This window comes from Pleurodeles waltl, chromosome 4_2 (assembly GCF_031143425.1).
Source record: "Pleurodeles waltl isolate 20211129_DDA chromosome 4_2, aPleWal1.hap1.20221129, whole genome shotgun sequence".
Lineage (NCBI taxonomy): Eukaryota > Metazoa > Chordata > Amphibia > Caudata > Salamandridae > Pleurodeles > Pleurodeles waltl.
In genome coordinates, this window is record NC_090443.1 from 250727224 (window position 1) to 250749756 (window position 22533).

Here is a 22533-nt window from a genome sequence, read left to right on the forward strand (position 1 = left end):
GACACTTTGCAAGGTAGCTCTGGGCTAGCTGCCAATCGTACAGCTCAGTTGGGATTTGTTTGTAGCATAGGACACAAATGTAATAGTACAAAATTTAGGTACACTGAATCCAAACCAAGGATCAAGTACCATTTAACACATACTGTTAAGGGTTAACCAAATATTTATTAAATGCTAATCACAGAAGAGGAAACTGAGGGAAAAATCTTACCTACCCTAATCTACCCTGACTACTCATTACCCACAACTGTCCCTAACTAACCTAAGCTACACTTACTTATCACATGTAATGAAACGCTCTAAACATCTACCGCCCACCCCCCTTATGAGACAGGACACATGGAGGACAACACATACTAACCTAAACACATACTATACTATCCTAAACAAACATATTTTTTTGTATATTTTTTTTTAAACACACAAGAACACCACCCACCCACACACACACTTAATAAGTAAAAATTGAAATAATCAGGACCCCCCACCCACTAACACTAACTAAACTAACAGCCTATACTAACCTAACACTAAGCCCCCTAAGCCCACTAACTATAAGAACAAGGAAAGAGGAGGGAGGGGAGGGAATCATGTCCATTTCAAATACAGATTAGAGGTTGGCCCTGCAGGGGTCCTGTTGATAGACTTAACACACCGATTAATGTGGCGTACATCCCGGCTCAGGTGGCTCAACTTGCGCAGCACACGGTCCATCTTCCGTTCCATGTTGTGGAAGCATGCAGGGTCAACAGATGGAGCTGTGGCAGTCTGGGTACCGGTGGAGGAGGTCTGTGTGTGTGTGGAGCCAGGCCCAGTGGGCTGTCTTGCACCTGTAGCAATGCTGAGGCATGGAAGTCCAGCAGATGTAGCCACAACAGTCCCAGCTGTGGGTGGGGCCACCTGGCTTGAAGTGGTGGTTGTGCTGGTGGTGGCTGTGGTGGGAAAAGTAGGCCCACCCTGTGGGAAGGCTCTCCATGCCCCGGAGGCCCGTTCATGGCGATACCGCCGGGCCATCCTCCTGAGCCCCGACTCCACCAGCAGGATGTGCTGGTATCTCATGGCCCGCTGCTGGAACTCACGGACCTGGTCTGGAGTCATGTTTGCAGCTGTGAAGACAAATGCAAATAATCTACATTAGGAACTGCATTGTGTGAAATGGCACAAAAAGTTAATCAGACAATACATCTACAGTACTTGTAACAGCTCATATCACAATACAGATCATTGAATGTCCCTGAGAAAGTACATGGCAGTCCAGCCTACAAAGGTCACATCACACATAGCACATCCATAACCTACAAGATGGGTAACAACTGGCTTTGACTTGCCATCTGAGTTCGGCTAGTTATCAGCTAAGAATCATGCTGTATATCCTCCGCCAAGACCTGGGCTACAAATGTCAGTGTACGGAATGCAAAACTAAAGCCACATGGTCTGCAAGTTGTAACTGGACTTGCCAGTATAGTACCAAATGCCATACCTGAGTGTGTTTTCTAGGTTCCAAACAAACAGTCACTTATTCACATGTATGTGTAACATACTGGTAGCATCAGTGCTAGGTATCCCATTCACAAACCCATGCCCGTGTTTGAGGGTGGGGGGTGGATAAACAACTATCAATTTCCAACAACATGTACACCGAGGAGTGTATAGAAAATTCCACACATGTTTGGCTCTACACACACACCACAGGTAAGGTCTATCAACAATTAGGAGTCAGCAAACCCTAGACCAATCATAGGGCCAAACATGTCAGGAAATGCAGAACTTGTTACACAACATATACTTCCAGTAAGGCCTGACTTACATCAGACACAGAGTTGCAAGAACACCCATGATTATGAATTGCATGCACACCTAGGCCATTGCACTCAAGTTCCACATACTTGTAGCACTACATGTGGAAGTACATGCTGCTAGAAGGTTCTATCTACAGTTTCATAATTACGTTGGTAAATAGGGAAGCAGAAGTCTATTGTAAAGCAATTTGCTGTACCAATCTTGGAGAATGCGGGTCTGACAGGCTGACTAAATCGGAGCTGACTTCCAGTGCGACTCTTGTTGATACAAGTGTCATCCACATGACTAACCCCAGTACTCACAGTGGGGCCTACAGGAATGGCCTACAATCCCTACATAATACCATTGGATACGCATTGGCCAACTCAAAACATGTGAGAAACTGAAATCCCACTCATGGAACAAGAGAAATGATTGCCCAATGCATCACACCTTGGTATGCGTTCAACACACACAAGTCCATAACCAGCAAACACAACACATAACAGACATATCAACACTTACTGGAGTGGTTGGGGTCCTCAAATGTCACCACCCCTCCCACAGTGTAGGGTGCCGGTCGACCTGTAAGGTATGGAAGGAAGAAATGTGCTCAAAATCTGTGCACAGAGCAACAATTTCATAAACATATACAATGTGTAGGTTGAATAAGGAAATGACAGCCATTCAGACATGATGATACTGCATCTGACATATCACGGCCAACTTCTACATAGCATGGGTCTCCTGTGACAGTTACACACATACATTGGCCCTAACTATCATGTGGTTGCAAACATGCCCCGTAATTGGTGACCAGAAAAAAATATGGAGTGTAATCGTCTCATCATGTGCATCCAAGAGAGACATCCAAAGCCTGGTTACTTGAGGACTGCATTACCAGTCAAACATGCCTTGTGGCCATGACACATTTATTACACATAGGTACAATGTACAGAGGGAGGGGCAGGCACTTTTGTAAGCCCTCCTGTTGTTACATTTGATTCAATTGATGTGGCCCAGCTATGGTGATTTGCACCACACATGGAGATGTGAAGCCATGTTCATACCTTTGGACTGCCATCCATATTTGGAATGTGGCACAACTAACTCCAACAAACATTCTAAGATGTTAGCTGAGGGCACCTTACACCTTATCACGATGTTTTCAAATCCAGATCTGACATGTAGCCAAAAAGATCAAGGAACACAATAATCCCAAACATTCATAGTACTCCCGTGAACGCTTTCCTTCCACACTCACCAGACTCACATGAGACATATATCAGAGCCACTTTGCTATTATCAATTGACGTGAAGGCAGCACTAATTTCCTGCATCATGTAGTGATTTTAAAGTCAGTCTAGCTATTGCGTCAGCAAAGTTGGCCAATTTGTTGGTACATCTTTACTTCTCTGTCAATAGTACCATATATAGACATGATTGGCTCCTATTTTGTTTGGTTGTCTGACACAAAGGCCGCACCAATTTACTTCATGGAAAAGTATAATGTAAGTTTGCTGAGCACGTGCTAACTGACAGCTAGCAATTGTGATCCTTACCATAGTGCATCAATTATCCCTGTATGTTTCCCCAGCATTACACACAGTCCGCATGTTAGCTGGCAGACATAGTACAAATCCTCTTATGTCACTACAGAGCATTTAATCGTGCACATTTACATGATTAGTACTCACCAACAGTGCCACCAATCATGATTCCCAGGTGATCCAAGAGATCCTGCTCCCTGGTGATGAGGTCAGTCCACCGGTGCTTCAGCTGGTGGTCACTCCTCTGGCTGGCATAAACATGCTGCAGGTGATGCTGCACCTTTCCCCACCGGATTCTGCGCGCCTCTGTTGGATACCCCTGTATCACCCTGCCTCGATCATGAGTGGCTAGAAATGGCACACAAGCCATATGAACCCCCCCAACTCCTCTTCACCCATCCGGCCAAGACATGGCCTACCAGACATAGTGGAAATGTGAAAGGGAATAGGGGTAAAAGAAATAGAAAGGGGAAAAGGGGGAAAGTAGGGGTACAAATACAGATGAAAAGTAAACTTAACCACTAAAAGAGCCCAACTATCCCCAAACTACCACTACCCACAACAGACTCCCACAAACAACAAAAGCACTAGATAAATGGACAAATGTACACAAAACACAGTAGTACAGTATACACCAACAATATTTATTTCACAAACGGACAATACAGATAGCACACAGGACAAAAAAGCACAAAATCTCAGGACACCACTCTCTACACAGCCACACAGTCTAGAAGTTATCATAGACTGCAAAGTGAAAGTGAAAGTACACCCACTGTACATGATCTGTAAACAGGATATCCTATTACATCACTTCCTGTATGAAATGTGTGCCCTTTTTCGCGTTATGTGTCATTTTTTGTCCACCAAAACTGTTTTTGCGTCATTTTCTCTTTTGACGCACAGGAGTGAAAATTAGCCCGCATCCAAATAATAGTAAATGGCCTGTACAAATATCTGGATGCGACCTAATTTTCACTTATGTGCGTCCAAAACAATTACGCAAATACAGTATTGGTGGGCAAAAAATGACGCATAACGCTAGGAACGTTATCATTTCAGTGCATTAACTGGTTTTGGGCAATTTTTCTTTTTTTTGTTATGTTACATTTGAGATACATCAGAGATAGGCTGATTGAACACACTATGGTGTATGTTCACATGTGTGACATCATACTGCAGCGGACCATGATCCACTACTCCCTTCACAGTATGTTTACGGTTGGCTGACGCAATAGTTGGTCATAAGTGTGGCCTACATATATGTGTTGCACAAATTGGGCATGTTTGGCATAAGGAGAGGATAGCAATGTGACGCACATATGTACAATACCTAAATGCCTTTGGCTCAAAGTGTGTGCTTTGGCAACTAATGTATTTGTTGACCAAGTGTGTGTGTATCACATGAAGCATTATTGCACATATGCTTGTATGAATGTGACGTCCATGTGTCCCATGCTTAGATGCAAGTCATTGTGGAAATGAGAGAGGGCATGTGTTAGTCATACATGTAGCAACATCCATAATGTGGACTTCCAAGATTTAGGGTAACATAGACACCACATGTGACAAAGCATGCACCAGATAGATGGCAGACGCTTGTTCATGTCAATGGTCCACATTTTCAACATCCTATGTCCTAGAGTATTGGTAACAGCTTCCTAGGCACTAGTTGGTGAATCACACAGTGAGTCATACACATGCATTGAGGAAGTGGGTACCATGTTGTTTGCACAGACAGACAAGGGTGAATCTCAAATGTATGATGACACCACAGTTGAGGCCATAGAAGTGAGCCCCAACTATCAAGTGGCTGTGGTGGACCAGCATACAAGACAGCACGTGTCCACATATTTCCAGTAATCAATTGCATATACGTGTCTTGTTCATGTGTGTGGTCCAATTATGATCCTGTATATAGTTTGGGGTGTAATTTTCACAGTTCGGTCCAGGACTCATCATGAGTCAGTGGCAGCTATTCCTGTATCTACTGAGTATCCTTGATTGATCAATGTGAGTAAAGTGGATGAGGACATGTGAACGGACATGGGGATGGACCCACCCTGTCACTAAAGACGTGTAATGAGACAGTCAACAGGGCAGCCTTGGTGTGCTGAGTGAGATAATGTCTCAGGTGTCATGCTCCGGCAGGTGTCATTACAACATTTGTACACAGGTTAGCCTCTGCAATTCCCACTGCATCTGGAAACATCATAGCCTCTGTGCTGATTATTCTCGCAGCTAATAACCACACACTGCCCATTAATATGTTGTGAGCACTGTGATTCTGTGTGTGAACTGTCATGGTCCTGACATGTGTGGATTTTTCATGGACATTATCAGAGGTTGCTGGTTCTGCTGAAAGCCCCGTACCCAATCCCTGCCTACGGTCCTGGGACACTGTCACACTTTGTCATTCATGCATAAATGAGACCCAGACAAGTGATGGGCCATGAATTGTGCTTTTCCCAGAGGATTTTACTCAAATGGTACAGTTAAAAGGCAGATGATGCTTTACAATGTATTTGGGTATGCATTGAAGAAGCCCATGCCCAATACCCCCTGATGAATGAAAGGTTTGCTAACGCAAGTGTGGTACATATTTAGACACAGGGATACTTTAGTGTGATGCACAGACAGATGCCAGTCAGGCTGACAGAATGCAGGGTGATTCAGGATCCAGCAATTTGACAAGTTACATAATCAGTGGTCTGACTCAGACTGTTTGGAGGACGAACTAGACAGTTGACATGTCAAACTGTGTATGTCCTGTGTTTTTGAAGGTGACGAATGAACCCAATGGCTGTGTTACACAGCTTGATTAGTATCAATGCTTAACGGTGTATTTGACAAAATGGCAACTCCTATGCTGTTCCAGGCATCAGCAGGGGCAGTGCTTTTTGAAATGGGTGGTATGCATGGAGGTGATCACAGGTGTGGGCTGCATCTGTTTCTCACCAGTCCTGTAGGTGAGATTTGCATTCTAAGGGCAAACAGACATTTTCACACGGGAAGCAATCTACAGATGCTAACAGGGCTTTGAAACTAGAAGACATTGTATAAATTAACCTGACGTCCATGCAGTCAGATGTTCTATGACAATGGCATACCATAGGAAAGGGTGTAGCACACTGGATTGCTATTGTTAGTCTGTGTGTGTAGAGGAGGTAATATCAGGGTACACATCTTAGTATTCCAGGGACCTCTTCCAACAGGTGGGTTGTGACCAGGTGCATGGGCGTGTCAGGAGTTAGGAAATGGGCTGACATGTACATGGAATGTCATGTGTACAATGCTGCTCATATGTGTGGCACTTGTGCTGTCTATGTTCTGCTTCTATGGAACTCTGGTAACAGATAGTCCTTGCAAATATTGGATGCAGTTGGACTTACTGCTGTCAAGGGTCTGGTCAGACGTTCCTGTTAGTGATGCAAAAGCACATCGACTGCCTCATGTATGAGGCTTGTTTTCCCCTTATTGAGTGATGGTGTCTTAGTTGTGTGCCATATGCTGCATTGGACCTTGATTTCAACATGTATGTGTGAAATAGGTGTGGTCCTCTGCTATTGGCCTTCAAAGGAGAAATGTACATGATATATGTCATTTACAGTGTGTGTGTATGTGACCATTGTATGTTAGGCATCACATTAGCTCTGCGATTTTCAGTGTCCTAATCAGTATCTCAGCAATGCTCCATGACGCAGCACTCTTATTCTGATAAGTAGAGTTGAAGGTGTGCAAAAATGAATAGCCAGACCATGATATGTTGATTATTATAGGTGTTTATTTAAATTAGTTAACTAAAGTGGTGAAGGTGATTATATTTAAAAGAAATTGTTGACGATATGTTGCCGCCTGCGTATACCAGCGGCCGTGTTCTGCAGTTCCCCCTCATGTTGCAGGCCAGCATCCTCCTCTTCCTCCTCTTCAGGCATGTGTGGCTCTGGTTCCAGGAGGGGAATGTTCCTTTTGATGCAAATGTTGTGCAATATTGCACATGTTAGGATGATCTTACAGACCATCTCGGGGGAATATAGGAGGCTATCACCAGTGATGTCGAGGCACCGGAACCTTGACTTGAGGATGACGAAGGTCCTCTTGACTATGCTGCGTGTCCTCCTATGTGCGTCGTTGTAGGCACGCTCTGCAGCAGGACTCGGGTTGCCAATAGGTGTTATAATCTATGGCTGGATGCCATAGCCCTGATCAGCTGCAAGAGAAAATGAACGGGATCATGTTGATGTAACTGGCCCTATTGAAATGACCTTGCATGGCAGTAGTTGTCTTGTGTTGTCTGTGACTCTTTTGTGTTATAATGTAGCATCCTAGGCTTGTAGGATGTTCCATCTACATTGTGTTGTTTCCTTGGCTAAACGAGTGTTTGGCTGCTGACCGGTTGTCAGCAGTATGTTTTGGGATTTGCAGTACAGTGTGCCCTCCCTAGCATTGTGACTTGTGATACAGGTGTCCCTGTGTCTTCACTGGGGGTGAGATGATAGTTCCATACACAGGTTAAAATTGACAGTGTTGTTAACACGTTCATATCAATGTACCCTGGACATCCCATACCTTTAGACTTATGCAATGGATTCATGTAAACGTCATTGGGACACTTACATTTTGCAAGGTGACATTTAGGCAACCCACTCCACACGTTGTGATCTTTGACATCTTAACATTAGACTGTACAGTAATTTCAGATGTGTGACAGGTTCACTGCAGACCTAAGAAACATGGCTAGCGATGTCACGACCTCAGTGTGTTCCTGTTCACATGTTGTTATTGTGGTGTATGTGTTGTGTGTCCTAGAGGTTTGCTGTGCAGTGTGTATATTAGTAGGTTTTTGTACTTACCAACAAGTAGTCCATTGCCATACCGTCCATCCTGGAAGTGTTCATTGATGGTGCAGTGACGGAAGATGAAGGAGTCATGGACACTCCCAGGATATTTAGCCACGATGTTGCTGATCAATCCCTGGTGATCGACAATGGCCTGCACGTTGATGGAATGTGTGTGCTTCCTGTTGCGGTAGAGGTGTTCAGTTGCAGCAGGTGGCACAAGGCGTACATGTGTGCAGTCGATTGCACCAAGGACATGTGGGAAGCCACTGATGATGTAGAACCCCTGTTTTGTTTCCTGCTGCTTCTGCAGTGTGTTAGGGAAGCAGATGTGGCAGGGTGTAAGTCCAATTATTGCATCCAGTACTTTGGGCAAAAAGGCAGAGAATGACGGTTGTGATATTCCGGCAACCAGGGCACCAGTTGTTTGAAAAGAGCCACTTGCCAGCATATGAAGTACGGCAAGCAGCTTGGTTTCTGTTAGGATGGTGCCAACTGCGGTTCAATGTTGCGCAGCAGCTGCTGAACGGCCTGCCAGTTCTACCTGTACCTCTGGATGATGTCGTGTTCCCTGAGGCCATGAAGGGTTGTTCTGGGGCGGGATATCCTCTCCTGCCTTCTGCGCTGCCTTTCGGCTCCCTGCTGGTGGTGTTGTTGTAGCTGCTGTTGTTGCTGCTGGGGTCTGCGTCTGCGTGCACGCTGGATTAGAATCACCTCCATGTCTCCCTGTTGCTGCTCTGCTGCTGCTTCTGTGTGTTCTGATTAAATACAGGTGTGTTTGCCCCATTTTAATTCCTGCCCTGACCCAGGCATTAATTTTTTATGCAAATCGGGCTGTGCGTCATTTTCCGGCTCCACCTCCCGGCCGTGCGTCATTTTTGCCCGAAAGCATAAATACGACGCACGGCCGTTTAAGTCATTTTTGGGACGGGAACGCCTACCTTGCATATGATTAACGCAAGGCGGGTTGCCGCATCCAAAAAATGACATACACAGCAGAATTTTGTTGTCCGCGGGCTCGGGCTTCAAAGTTTAAATACGGGGAAATGTTTAAGCTGACTGTGCGTCAAACATTTTGATGCACATTCGGCGCAGACGGAGTATAAATATGCCCCATAATGTTCAGCCTGCCTCCAATTGTCAGAGTCACCAGACCCTCGGGGTCTGTGCACGCTCCCAACACTTCCACCACTGAACAGCTCCAAGACTCTGATAGAAAAATCACAGACTGAGAGAGTTCAAGAGGGGAAGTGGGGATTAGGAAGGGAACAGCTGGGAAGGAGACCTGTAGTAAGAAAAAGGTTAGAACACACAATATGAAAATTATATATCCTGAAATCAATACTAGACTATGATTCTAAGCCTAGTCACTCTGAAAACATGAACAATCTAAGAGTTAAGTTTAAAATGACTAAGTTTCAAGATGGCCGGATACCTGTAGGGGAATCAAGATGAATTCAATGAAAACTTTCTTATTCAAGTACTTTACATGAGAATCAGAAAAACATTCTGACTAAATTTTCAAAGTACAATGAAACGAATCGCGCTTCTTTTGCCGATTCTTAAGCCACCATGTAAATGTCAAGAAATGGTAGCGCGCAATGAACAACAAAGTTAAATCCTCATGAAACGAGTTGCATGTCTTGCCAATTCGTAAATCATCATGTAAATGTCAAGAAATAGTAGCGCGCAATGGACAACAATGTTTTAAACACCATAAAAAGAATTGCGCGTCTTGCCGATTCTTAAGCCACCATGCCAATGTCAAGAAATGGTAGCACGCAATGAATAACAAAGTCAAACCTTTATGAAACAAATCGCCCGTCTTGCCTATTTGTAAACTACCATATAAATGTCAATAAATGGTAGCGCACAAGTAATCTGTTACTCATTTAAGAATTAAACCAAGAATATGAAAATTCTCAATAACGATGTCGGGATAGTCCAACCACCGTCTTACCGCCTGGAACAATGATCACCAATGAAGGATGAAGGGCAGAAGACTGGAAGATCCAAATAGGCCACCTGGACAGGAGCTCAGGAAGAAGCTGCTGCTCTACACCGGGACCTCTGAATAGTGAGCACTGGGAGCTGGGCTGGCTCTCTTTTATAGAGTCTTGGCCCAGCCCAGAACCACGCCCAGGCATGTTGCAGGGAAAGTCTCTGGAAGGCCCTGGAAAGGGACCACACCCTAACACACTCTGAAAACCTGCAGCAATACATTGCAAAGGAACAGTATTTGTAAGCATATTAAAAATAAGTTTTCAGGATTGAACTCTGCAGTGCAAAAGGTTAAACCACAACATATCAGCACAATGCATAAATTACGTTGTTTTGAGAGTGCTGGGTTTTTGCATTTTTGTCGCCAATAGAGCGCGTACTGCTCTGGTGTTGACACCAATTACCCTTGTAACCAGAACTATGGTCTCAAAGAAAGGTGAGAGGAGAGCTACAATTAAAAAGGAGGACCTGCAGGCACACCTAAGAGACCTGCTTAATAACATTTCCATCTTTTTGACCATCCAGATGCAGGCCCCGAAATGCATACTAGCAGCAGGCGTCTCAAATGTAATAAAAGAACTTCAATCCATGGGGGGGCAGACGAGTGTCCACTAATGAGAATTGCATAATTGCTATGAGCCAGGAGATAGAGAAGCTGAGGGATTCTGACACTAAGGTGGAAGACAAAGTTAGACTGCCATGGGAGGAAGGGATTCTTTAACAAACAGGATAAGTCACGTCATGACAATATACGCATCCGCAGTGTTTGTGTTGTTGACTTCAATCTGGCTCCTGAAACCCTGCTAGATCCCCGAGATTGATCTCTACGTAGCATAATGTCACTGACTGCTCCTGGGGCTAAAGGATGTAGACGTTGTGGACCTCTGGCACAATAAGCACTGTGATGGTAAGGAATTCACATTTTCTTCCCAGGTCGATGGATCATACCGACATATTGAACTGATGTAGGGCACCCCAGATATATCAGACGACACCCAATCTATTACTCACAGTTCCACAGCAATATCTGACCATGCTGCAAGAGACGATTGAATCGCAGTGCCCAACCGGAATAGAGTTTTGATAAATTCCTCTTGAAAAGTGGATCCATGAGCCGCAAGCTTAGCATGGTGATAAGTCAGTACTCTGAGATGAATGCCTTTAACAAGATGTCTCCAAACACAGTGAGGGATCACTTAAAGGCAGTTATTCAGGAGTAATGTATAGCCCAAAGGGCGCAGCTACGCTGCTCTACAATCCTAAATAGAGCCTCCCTAGAGACTTGTCTAAAGGTAGCAGGAGAGTGCCAGCGACACATGGGATTCATGAAAGATCTATAAGAGGCTATCTCCCTGAAAGAGTAGATTGTGTTTTCAACAGTGATTTTATGAGAAAGGCAATAGGACGGAATCACTCCTTGCTTGGTCTGGATCAGAATGGAAGAACTTATTACTGAAGGGGTGGTCCTCAAAGATATTCAGGAGTTACACCCTGAGAAATCTACGGAACCAGCTGGGGTAACAAATTGCTTCAATAAGCATTTACTAATCCCTAATCTGCTTGAACTATTTAACTCATTTTTATGTATCCCCATCGATATCAAAGGCAAATATTATACTTATATACAAACCAGAGTATACCACCTGATAAATGTGAAGCATATTGCCCAATAGCACTGTTGGGCACTGATGTCAAATGTTCACAAATGTCCTGGCCAATAGACTATCACCACACATGCCATTCCTCGTAGATTCAGATCATTCAGGTTTTTTATCCCAGAGATAGGCAGCAGACAATATTAGGAGGGTACTCCATCTTATAGAAAAAGTCAGTCGTAGAGGAATCCATATGCTAAAGCTGTCACTTGATGCAGAGAAAGCATTCTATAGGGTTGACTGGGGATTTCTCCCACTTGAAGCAATAGGCCTGGACTGACTTCTAGCTACACACATCCTATGCCATGGGTTTTGGTTAATGGGGGGAGATGGGAAATATTCCACCATATGGGAAACACCCCAGGGATCCCCACTTTCCCCTTTACATTTAGGCTCAGGGTTGAACCGCTTGTGACGACTTTTGGCCATTAGACCAGAAGTCAAAGGCATGGCAGTTTGCTGGGGGGAACAGCATAAAATCCATATATTTGCAGATGACATACTCCTAAGGGTCACTAACTCACTTTGGTACATTCCTATAATTACGGAAATCTTGGAGCCCTGCAATAGAGTCTCGAGTTTCAAAGTAAACTATGACAAGTTTGAGATGCTTGGAATAGGATTAGACTTTGGAATCAAAGAGACACTCTCTGACATGGCATCTTTCCAACGGGCAGCCAGGAAAAAACTGAAATGTCTATGCATATATTTCACACCACATTATAGACAGCAATATACCACAAATTACCCCTGCTTTAATGGCAGTATTAAAACTGATATATCCAATTGGAGAAACTTCAGTATCTGGCTCACTAGGCTCTTCTATTTATTCTATTCTGTCAAACTCCCTGAAAGGGATAGCTGCAACTTGCAGCTGGCTATTGACCAATTCCTTGGGCAGAAAAGTGGGTAAGAGTGTCCATGAAAGTGCAAGAGCCTCTAAGCATTCAGGGGGTTGGGTATCCCCAATATATTAAAAAAGAAATACTACCAGGCATCTCAGCTTACAATCCTATTTGAGTGGTCAGTTACTGAGACTGAACGTCACTGAATCCATATGGACGTGGCAGTGTTGGACCAAGTTCTCTAGGGATTTCCTCTTTTCCTAAATTTACAATATGCCCTGATTTGTTGCTGTATTGACAAAATTAGACCACCTATTGACATTCGGATTCCCTCACAAGGAATTAACGTTTGACCAGATTCCTTTTCACTGCACTGTTTGGTAACTTAGGGCCTGATTTGGTTCTTGACACAGGGAAATACTCCATCACAAGCGTGACGGATATCCTGGGCGTGGTATTACGATCCAATCATTTTCTATGGAGATCATATTATGGTGGACGGGAAATCCGTCATGTTTGTGATGGAGTATTCCCTCCACCGATAATTAAATCAGGCCCTTAGACTTCTCACCTGGCACAGAATGTAGTGCCTTTGCTAAATAAGCAGAGGCATGGTGCAGAATGCCACATGATCATTTTCAGGGGGTGTAATGTGGCGCTGAATGCACCCATTACCTACAACATGGCCACCATCAATGCTCCAAGTGAATCAACTATCACCGCACCAGTTGTAAAGGTAAGAGTTGAGAGAATTCCTACTCCTAACAGCAACATAAAAGATGGACTATTCAACTCCTATGCAATAGGAGGAAAAGGGACGACAGAGGAGGCAGAAGATGAGGATATTGGGGAAAAGTCAGCATGGAGAGATAGTGCAACTAAAAGAAACAGTCACATGTGCAAACAGTGGAGGGCACTGCACTAACAGCAGACTCAGGCTTTATCATTTTGTTCATGACTGACCCAGTACTGTGTACTTTTGTTCGAGGTTCACAATGTGCCATTACTCTGAGGGTGCAAGATACACCACACAGCAGATGAACTGAGGCTGGGAGGAGAACTGGGGACCCTGGACTAAACAAGGGAGAATAGAAGCGCTTTACTGCTCCTTTAAGACGTGCATACATATCTATATATAATAAAGAGCCCCACTAAAGCCTACGCGTATCCTTCTAACTAGTAGGCACAGAGACCACAGTAGTGTCAGAAGTGGGATCTTTGTGGATGTTAACTATCATGGCACAGCCCATTACTATGGAGGCGATGGTCACCCAAATAGTGGAAGGACAACACCATTTGTAGCAAAAGGCACAGACCATACAAACAGAATGGGAGGCATCCAGGCAGTCCTTATGACCATGAACCAGAAGGTTCAAGACACGGCTATCCTACAACTCATGAACACCATATCTAATGTGACAGTATAGGAGGCTGGCCCTCTCTGTAGTGTGCAAAACCAGGCACACTGTGTAGAGGGTCCAGGCAACCACATGTTGGTTTACAGAAGTAAAAGCTAGACCACCTAATGCTCTAATTTTTATAATAGCTCGGTCGAGCAGTTAGGCTAATCTTGGGGAAGTGCAAAGCTTTTGTTGTACTCATAGTATCAATAAAGCAACACCCACACTCAAAAGAATAACTCAAGATGAATTTACAAAAATATTTCAGATTCTTATATTATTTTTAAGATTAAGATCATCAAAATCGGGTAGGTCATTTTTAAGTTATGAATTTTTAAAGTTAAAAAAATGTCTCAGTTCTGTGCGTATCAAAGGAGAAATAATTTAAAAATGCATATAAAATCAGGCAATTCGTTTAACAATGTCTCCTTTTGCAGATAGCTTGAGGTCATTGGTGGGCCCTGTGGACCAGTTGGAGAAGTTTGAGCAGCTCCCAGTTTTGGTGGGAGCAGGTTCAGAAAGTCATTGGAGCTGGTGCAAGGCCACTGCAGAGGATCACTTGGAGAAGAACAGCACAGGTGGACTTCAAGCTGAGTTTGGCAGGTCCCCTTGAAGTATCAAGGTTGCAAGAGGTCAGGGACCCTTAGAACACAGCTGGATCTTCAGTGCAGGGCACAGTGTGGCGGGGTGCAGAGCGAATCAGTAAGCCAGGAGCTGTGCGCAAAGGTGCCCTTGGAAGCAGGAGGTAGGTTGTTTTGAGGGTTGCTTGCAGGTTAGCAGCAGCACTCTGGTGAGAAGTCCTGGTGTTTCCTGAAGTCCCTTGACTGGGGCTTCCTCCTGGTTCTTTTTCAGTCCAGAGTCGACTGCTTTTCTGGGTGTCTGACGTGGAGTGACCAGTACCTGGGGCTATTGCACAGTTCGGCCACTGGAGGATGCACTGCCACCAAACTTGGCACCCTGGTAGGTTTTGTCCTCGCAGTCTGTCGGATGATTTTCGGTTTGGCTGCAGCATCTGGTTCCTTGGTCAGGAGTCAGTCAGTGAACTGAATTTCACTGGTCTTTTGATCTTTGTTGCAGGCGAGTGATGCCTTCATTCTGGAGGGAGATCTTTAACAATTTTTAGAAGAGTGGAAGTCCTCTGGGAATTTGTAGAGTCCCTCCGATGTCTGCGCAACCACTTGGTGGCAATTGTCAAGTCCTGGGTGGAGCAGGCAGGGTTTAGGGCCTTCCTCTTCTTCAGCAGGTCTTCAGTTCTCCAGCTTTGGGTCATCTTTGTTGCTGGTTTTCCTTTGTCCTTGGAATCTGAATCTCTGGTCCAGGGGTGCCCATTAAATACTGTATTTAGTGGGCATTTAGGAGAGTACCTAGTAGTGACCAATGGGTTACCTACCTTAGGGTGGCTACACCCACTAAGGCCCGGATTTATACTCTGTTTCGATGAATTGCATAACTTTTTCTGATGCTAATTCAGCACAAACTTAACTCCATATTTATATTTTGATGCTACTCTAGTCTAGCGCCAAAATATTGGAGTTAAAGTCATTTTTTGCTAGCATGAACCTACCTTGCGTCAATGAGATGCAAGGTAGGCGTTCCCGGGTGAAAAATGACTCTAAGGCCCAGGCACCGTATTTATCCTCACATGAAAAAATGGTGCACGGCAGGGAGGTGGGCCTAAATAATGGCTCTTAGCTTGCTTAGTGAAATTATTTAACACATGGGTCAGGGCAGACATTAGGGGACCTGTGGGCCTATATTTCCATGGTGAAACACCATGGAATAAGTCCACAGGTGCCCTCTCCAGGCCCAAGGGACACCCCCACCCACACCAGGGGGACACCAGGGGATGGGGGACCCATCCCAGATAAGTATAGGTAAGTTGAGGTAAGTATTTTTTATTTTTTTTAAAGTGCCATGGGGCCCTGAAATGGGCCCCCATACATGGCATTGAGTGCAATGTCCATGCCCAGAGCACCCTTGACCCCTGGGCTGCCCATTGGGGTGGTGGGCATGACTCCTGTCTGTTATAAGACAGGAGTCATGTGGTATGGTAGGTTTAGCGTCAAGAAATAACGTTAGGCTGGTTAGAGTCATCTTTTTTAATTCTAACCAGCCTAACGTAATTTTTTGGTGCGAACACCCTTCTCCCATAAACGCCCGGCTGGTGTCTTGGAATTGTGCTAGCTGGTGCTAAACCTTTTCACACAAAACTGGTTTAGCACAGTTTTGCATGAAAAAGTATAAATGTTGGCCTAAGTGACTACTTGCTGTGGGAAGAGGTTACTTCCCTACACCTGGTTGACTATTTTCCTTCCATGCAAGATGGAGGAAAATTAAATGGAGGGGTCACCTTGCATGCAACATCTTACAGTGGTGCAAGTTGGATCTGACCTCTCCTCCCGGCCTTTGTGTGTTTTCCCACTGTTGCTCCCACCAGCAATGGGGGTTTGCAATGGGGGGTCCATGTTCTGCTAGCAGTACGCCATATGAAGTCCGCTAGCAGAGCAGTGCACATTCCTGAGGAGCGAAGGATGACTCCTCCACCCAGAAAGGGCTTTGTTCTGGGACCCAGAGACCAAGAGCACTCCCCCCAGGGTTCCACAATCTTATTTGGTGGTGGCAGGCTAGTTATGACTGACCAGCAACCATGCCAGTGTTAGTTAGCTTTGTAAGGGTCACCTCTAAGACACCCCTGGGTACATTTTGCCATAAATCCAATACTGGTACCAGTTTTGATTTATCATTCTGAGCTGTCTGATACCAAACAACCCAAGGTTCAAAGTGACCATCATGTAGCTGTGAAACTTGTACTGACCAGTGTCCAGCACATGCATTTAAAATGGTTGCTCTAGTCACTTACTATGTCCTAGGTTTTGCAAGGACACAGTAGGGGCATATTGCTCTTGCATCTAAGTCTACACATAATATATAGAGCATCCTGCCTTAAGGCTGGAATGCCTGCCAGTGTGGTGACTTACCTATATTGCATGCAGTGTATAGTGGACATGGCACACAGACTGTGTGACATGTCGAGTTTGCATTTTAGGATTGCACCAGGGCATTAAGCCTGCAATGGCAGTGCTGGTTGCATCTGGATGAATGGCTCTTGAGGGTTGAACAATCTGTGCTGCTGGCCTCATGGGCCTACCCTTAGTACCCCATGCCATGGGTACCTAAGTACCATTTACTTGGAACTTATAGTGGCAGCTAAGGGTGTTGCCAATTGTTCCAATACATCACAACAGTTTTGGGAAATAAATCTGGCCCAGGGAACCTGGTTAACAGGGGCTCTGGGCAGTAACAACTTTGAGACCACATCAAATACCAGGCAAAAAGTGGGGGCTAATCCTGACAAAAGAGGCTTTTTCTCACAGAAAGTACACCCTAATGTGCCAAGACCAGTACTGCAAAAATACCAGGGTGGAGATGATCCTGATTATTATTTTGTTTATATTGAAAGAGTGGCCACTCTGGCAACTTGGCTGCAAGAGAGGTGGGTACAATACATAGCACTTCTGTTATCTAGTGAGCTACAAACAGCATACCAAGCGGCTAATCCTTCTGGGGTTATGTTCTATGCGGACATTAAAAAAGCTATACAACAACAACTAGAATGTGACCAGGAGTACTATCGGAATCATTTTTTAAAGGAAAAGTGGACTGCTGGAGACAATCCTCAGGCTCTGTACTATCGAACTAGAGACTTTGGTGATAGGTGGCTTCAACCCACCTCCTCTACCGTAGAAGAGATCACCAAAAGAGTGTATCTTGAACAGTACTGTTAGAAATGGGGTTGCTTGTTGGCTAGGGGATAGCCCCTAAGCCAGATAGAACCCATCCACTCTAGTTAGGGTGAGAGTGTTACACACCCAAGATTACTCCAGCTCACCCCCTTGGTAGCTTGGCACGAGCAGTGAGGCTTATCCCAGAGGCAATGGGTAAAGCGATTGCACAACACACGTGACACAATAAATACACCACAAAAGAAACACAACAACAAGTTATATAAAAATAAACTGTATTGCATAAATAACATCAAACCAAAAGTGACATGTATCAGTAATACCCTGCTTCACGAGTAGTTGTCACAACATTACACAGGCTACTAGTACACTGCAAAATCAATCAGTAGTCAGATCAACATAGAGGCTTCTGGTATTCTGCAACACAAGCAGTAGTCGGGTTGTCATTACCACAAAAGATGCACATGCCCTCATAAACACATTACCGTGGATACCTAGTCATGACCATGAATACACATAGAGTGAAATATTCCCATCAGGCACAGTTCAGATACCTAAAATGCACAAGTCATTGCAAACATAGTATTAGGGAGGCCAAGAAATCTTCATGGAAGCCCATACCAAGGAACGACTCCATCTGGCCCAACATCATAAGAGAGACATTATGGCATAAATCACAGTGCCCCCTGCAATAAGGGTGACGTGATACACACCAAAAAAAAAGGGTGTAAAAGGCACACATGGCTCTTCTAGCAGTGTGGAGACTTCTCGGAGTCCCCTGCGTAGAGCCTAGTACCCAGCACAAAACCCCGGCAGCTGCCCACTTCCAAGCGGAGCAGCTACAAAACTACAATGGCTTTCCCCCAGCCACCTCCAACGGCGAGCACAGGCAGAGCCCCCCAGGGCTTCCTGGGTTGCTGCTACCCTCTGCGTGGGGGGGTGGGGACCAGACTTGTGGAGCCCATGGCACCCCCTTGCAGGTGGTCGAGGGGAGAGTCGGCACCTCCAGCCGGCTTTGTTTCTTCTCTGGGAACCATCCCTCAGCAGAGCAAGACTCCCAGCTCGGGGGCAAGTGGCTCAGCCCTCCTGCCAAACCAACAGGAAGGTCCTCCATCCTGCCTGGTTGGCAGGTGACAATACTTTCCCTAAGGGCCCACCACTTCCTCACAAAAGCACAGCAGCCCCTCTGGACCCGCCTGGGTCGTGGCGGTAAATTCTCACAAAGCAGTTCCTGCTTGTGCCCCAGGGAAACCTCCTGAAGCGATCCTTGTCCTCACTAGAATTCCTGCTCCTTACATCCTCTCCTATGGTGAAAAGGGGGGGCACACATACACAAAGTGGAACGGGCACTTTCCTCGCACCCAAGCTGGCAGTAGCTTCCAGGTTATAGTGCATGCACTGGAGCCAACAGGTGGGGTGCTCTCCAGATATGAGGACCACAAGGAAATAAGGCACTCTGCTTGCCCTAAGGCAGTGGAACACCAAGCCCTCTTTACGTGTGTTATTAGGGAAAGGAGTACAGCGCTTCCCTAAGGCTGTATGAATTTGAGTGCTGGGGGAAAGGGGAAACACCACCCAGCCCTTAGAGACAGCAAAGGGGGGCACAGGGCTGCAGGGCCCAAACAAGCAGGCTAGAACAAGGGTTTGCAGGCAGTGGCAGTCCCTCTCAGTGATGTAGCAGGTCATAGGTCAGCACAACAGCAGAGCAGTCCCAAGATGGTTCCTGGTGAACCCTTCCAGCAGCATCCAGGGTCCAGTTCATTAGTCCATTAGTGTCTAAAATTGTGGGGGAAAGCCCCTTACTAATTTTGACAACTTCCACAAAGGGAGAGAAGGGGTCTCATCTAGCATTAACTGGTTCCAGGCATGTCCCCTAATTCCTCCAACACTGGCTTCAGACATCAGCGGTGGGTAAGCAAGCCCTTTGTGTGAGGCCAGGGCACAGCCTGTACACACGTAGGTGTGGCCTGCCTCTGCATGTCCCAGCCCAGGAAGACCATTCAGTATGCAGATGCACTCCTGTGACACCTCCACCCTTCCTGTATACAGGCTGTCTTAAAAGTATGCACACATCCCAGCTGTCACTCTGCCACAGACATGGATTGGAGGCAAGCTGTAAAACACCATAGTCATAAGCAAAGAGAATGATCTCTTTCTAAAAAAAAGGCATCCCAATAATGGTAATAAAAAATCTACCTACACCAGTAAGCAGAATATCTGACTGCCATTACAACCATACCTAACATGCCTGAGCCACCCCTCATAGATTAGACAATACCAATTAGACATATGTTAGGGCATTTCCAATGCAATCCTATGAGAGATGCAGCACTCACTGTAATGAGGAACTAGATAGGCTATTTATCACTACCAGGACATGTAGTACATAAATACACATGTCCTACCTTTTACATGCACAGCACCCTGCCCATAGGACTAGCTAGGGCCTACCTTAGGGGTGACTTATATATAGTAAAAGGGGATTTCCAGGCCTGGCAAGTAAATTTAGATGCCAGGTCCCTGTAGCAGTAAACTGTGCATGCAGGCTCTGCGGTAGCAGGCCTGAGACAGGCTTGAAAGCCTACATTTCTGTAGGTAGTGCCAATCAGGTGTAAGCCGATTATACCAAGTTTAGAAGGGACAGCACATGCACTTAAGCACTGATCAGCAGTGGTAAAGTGCCCCTAGTCCTACCGTCAACAAAAAATGTCACAAAAAATAGGAGAGGGAAGGCAAAACGTTTGGTGATGACCCTGTAAAAAGGGCCAGATCCCACAAGTACTTAGATTCCTGCCCAGCAATACCTGGTCATGGGTAAAACAACACCCCAACCTCACTGTACAATCAGCGGTTGACCTCGCTTGTGCTTTCTACTGCTCCCCTGAATTTAGAGTGCATCCAACATGAACCCCTATAGCTTCATCAAAACTGACCACCTGGGAAGAGGGGGGCACTAGGGGAGAACAAGGTACTTCCCTCACCAAGAGGGCCAGTAAAACCACCAGGGAGGGGCGGGATAACCTCTGGGTCCACAATGTTTTCAATGTGTAGAGTGGGGACACATTGGCCATCATTGCCCCCTAAGGGTATCTACCAGTGAACCCATGAACATTGGGTATGCTAAGGGTAGAGTCCTGACCACAGGGGAAGAAGCTTGGAATTATAGCAAAAATATCTATAAAAATGATCAACCCATAGTAGATTTTCTAGGCACAGGATGTCGCCAGACCATAGTTAGTCAAGAAGTGGTTCCCAACACAAAAATAAGACAGGGGGAATATGTGAAGTAACATGTGTACATTGGGACAAGACCTACCCAATGGCTGAGGTATTACTCAAAGTGGAGGGGGATTTTCAAGGTGAGAAAGGTGGGAGTAGTTCTGTCATTACCCAAGAAGGTTTTGCTAGGTAGAGACTTGCCCCAATTTGATGAGTATCTCTCTAAGGTGACACCTCAGAATACTATGGTTGGGTGGACCCGGGAGCTACCCTTCTTGGATACTAAGATAGAGGCCCCTTTGGTAAAAGGGGGGATGACTCACAGTGAGAAACGTAGGGAGTGTGTGCATTATCATTTGTTGTTACAACCTTCAATTACATGTATCGTTTCAAATGTAGAAGACACTCATGCTCCCCCAGGAGTTTCTCTGTGGACCAAAGGGATAACACCTTGATGCATGCATGGGAGCAGGTTATGGAGGACAAGCTGGGACAGGTAGGTCCTTTCTTTTGTGTAAATAAAAGGACTGTTATATAGAGTTACTCAGAAAGATGTCCTCAAAACAGAACAGCTGGTGGTTCCTCCCTGCTTTTTGAGATCAAGTCTTACATCTTGCTCATAGTCAAGCTGGGGTGGGGCACTATGGACAGGAACATACTTTAAAATACTTGCTGGAGACGTTTTATTGGCTAGGGATGTACAGGGAAGTAGCTACCTCCTGTGCTGCCTGTTCCCGATGCCAATTGGTTAACCCAGTTGGCGTGGCCAGAGCTTCCCTTCGACCACTTCCCATCATTGTAGTACCATTTTGGTGCGTTGGGATGGATATCGTGGGGCCCTTAACACCATCCTCTCTGGGACATCAATACATTCTTGTCCTAGAGATTATGCATCTTATTACCCCAAGGCAATCACCCTAACTAGCATGTCAACTATAGCAATACCCAGGCTATGATGTGCTTCTTTTCTCGGGTGGGTTTCCCACAAGAACTCTTATCTGACCAGGGTGCACCATTTATATCTAAACTAATGGGTCAAATGTGTAAATTGTTGGCCATCCAACAGATTCGAACTGCTGTCTATCACCAAAAGACAGATGGTCCAGTGGAGAGGTACAATTAGACCACTAAGCCTATGCTGAGGAAGCTCATCCATGATACAGGTAGAGATTAGGATCATAAATTCCCCTTAGTCCTCTCTGTCAATAGAACCCATGAACAGAAGTCAACAGGGTTCTCCCCCTTTGAGCTACTTTTTGCCCTTACTCTACTGAATATGGCAGTGGAACAACGGACAGCTGAGGAGGACAAGAGTCAACCTCTCTTAGGATGTAGTGCAGCTTTGAGGAAGGCCCTATCTGCTCTGTGAGAGGAAGTACACAATAACATGGAAAAGTCCCAACTGAGACAGAAACAAAATTACGATACAGGCACCAAAGTGAAAGAGTTCACTGTAGGTGATAAAGTTTTAATCCTACTACCCACATCCGAGAAAAAGCTTCT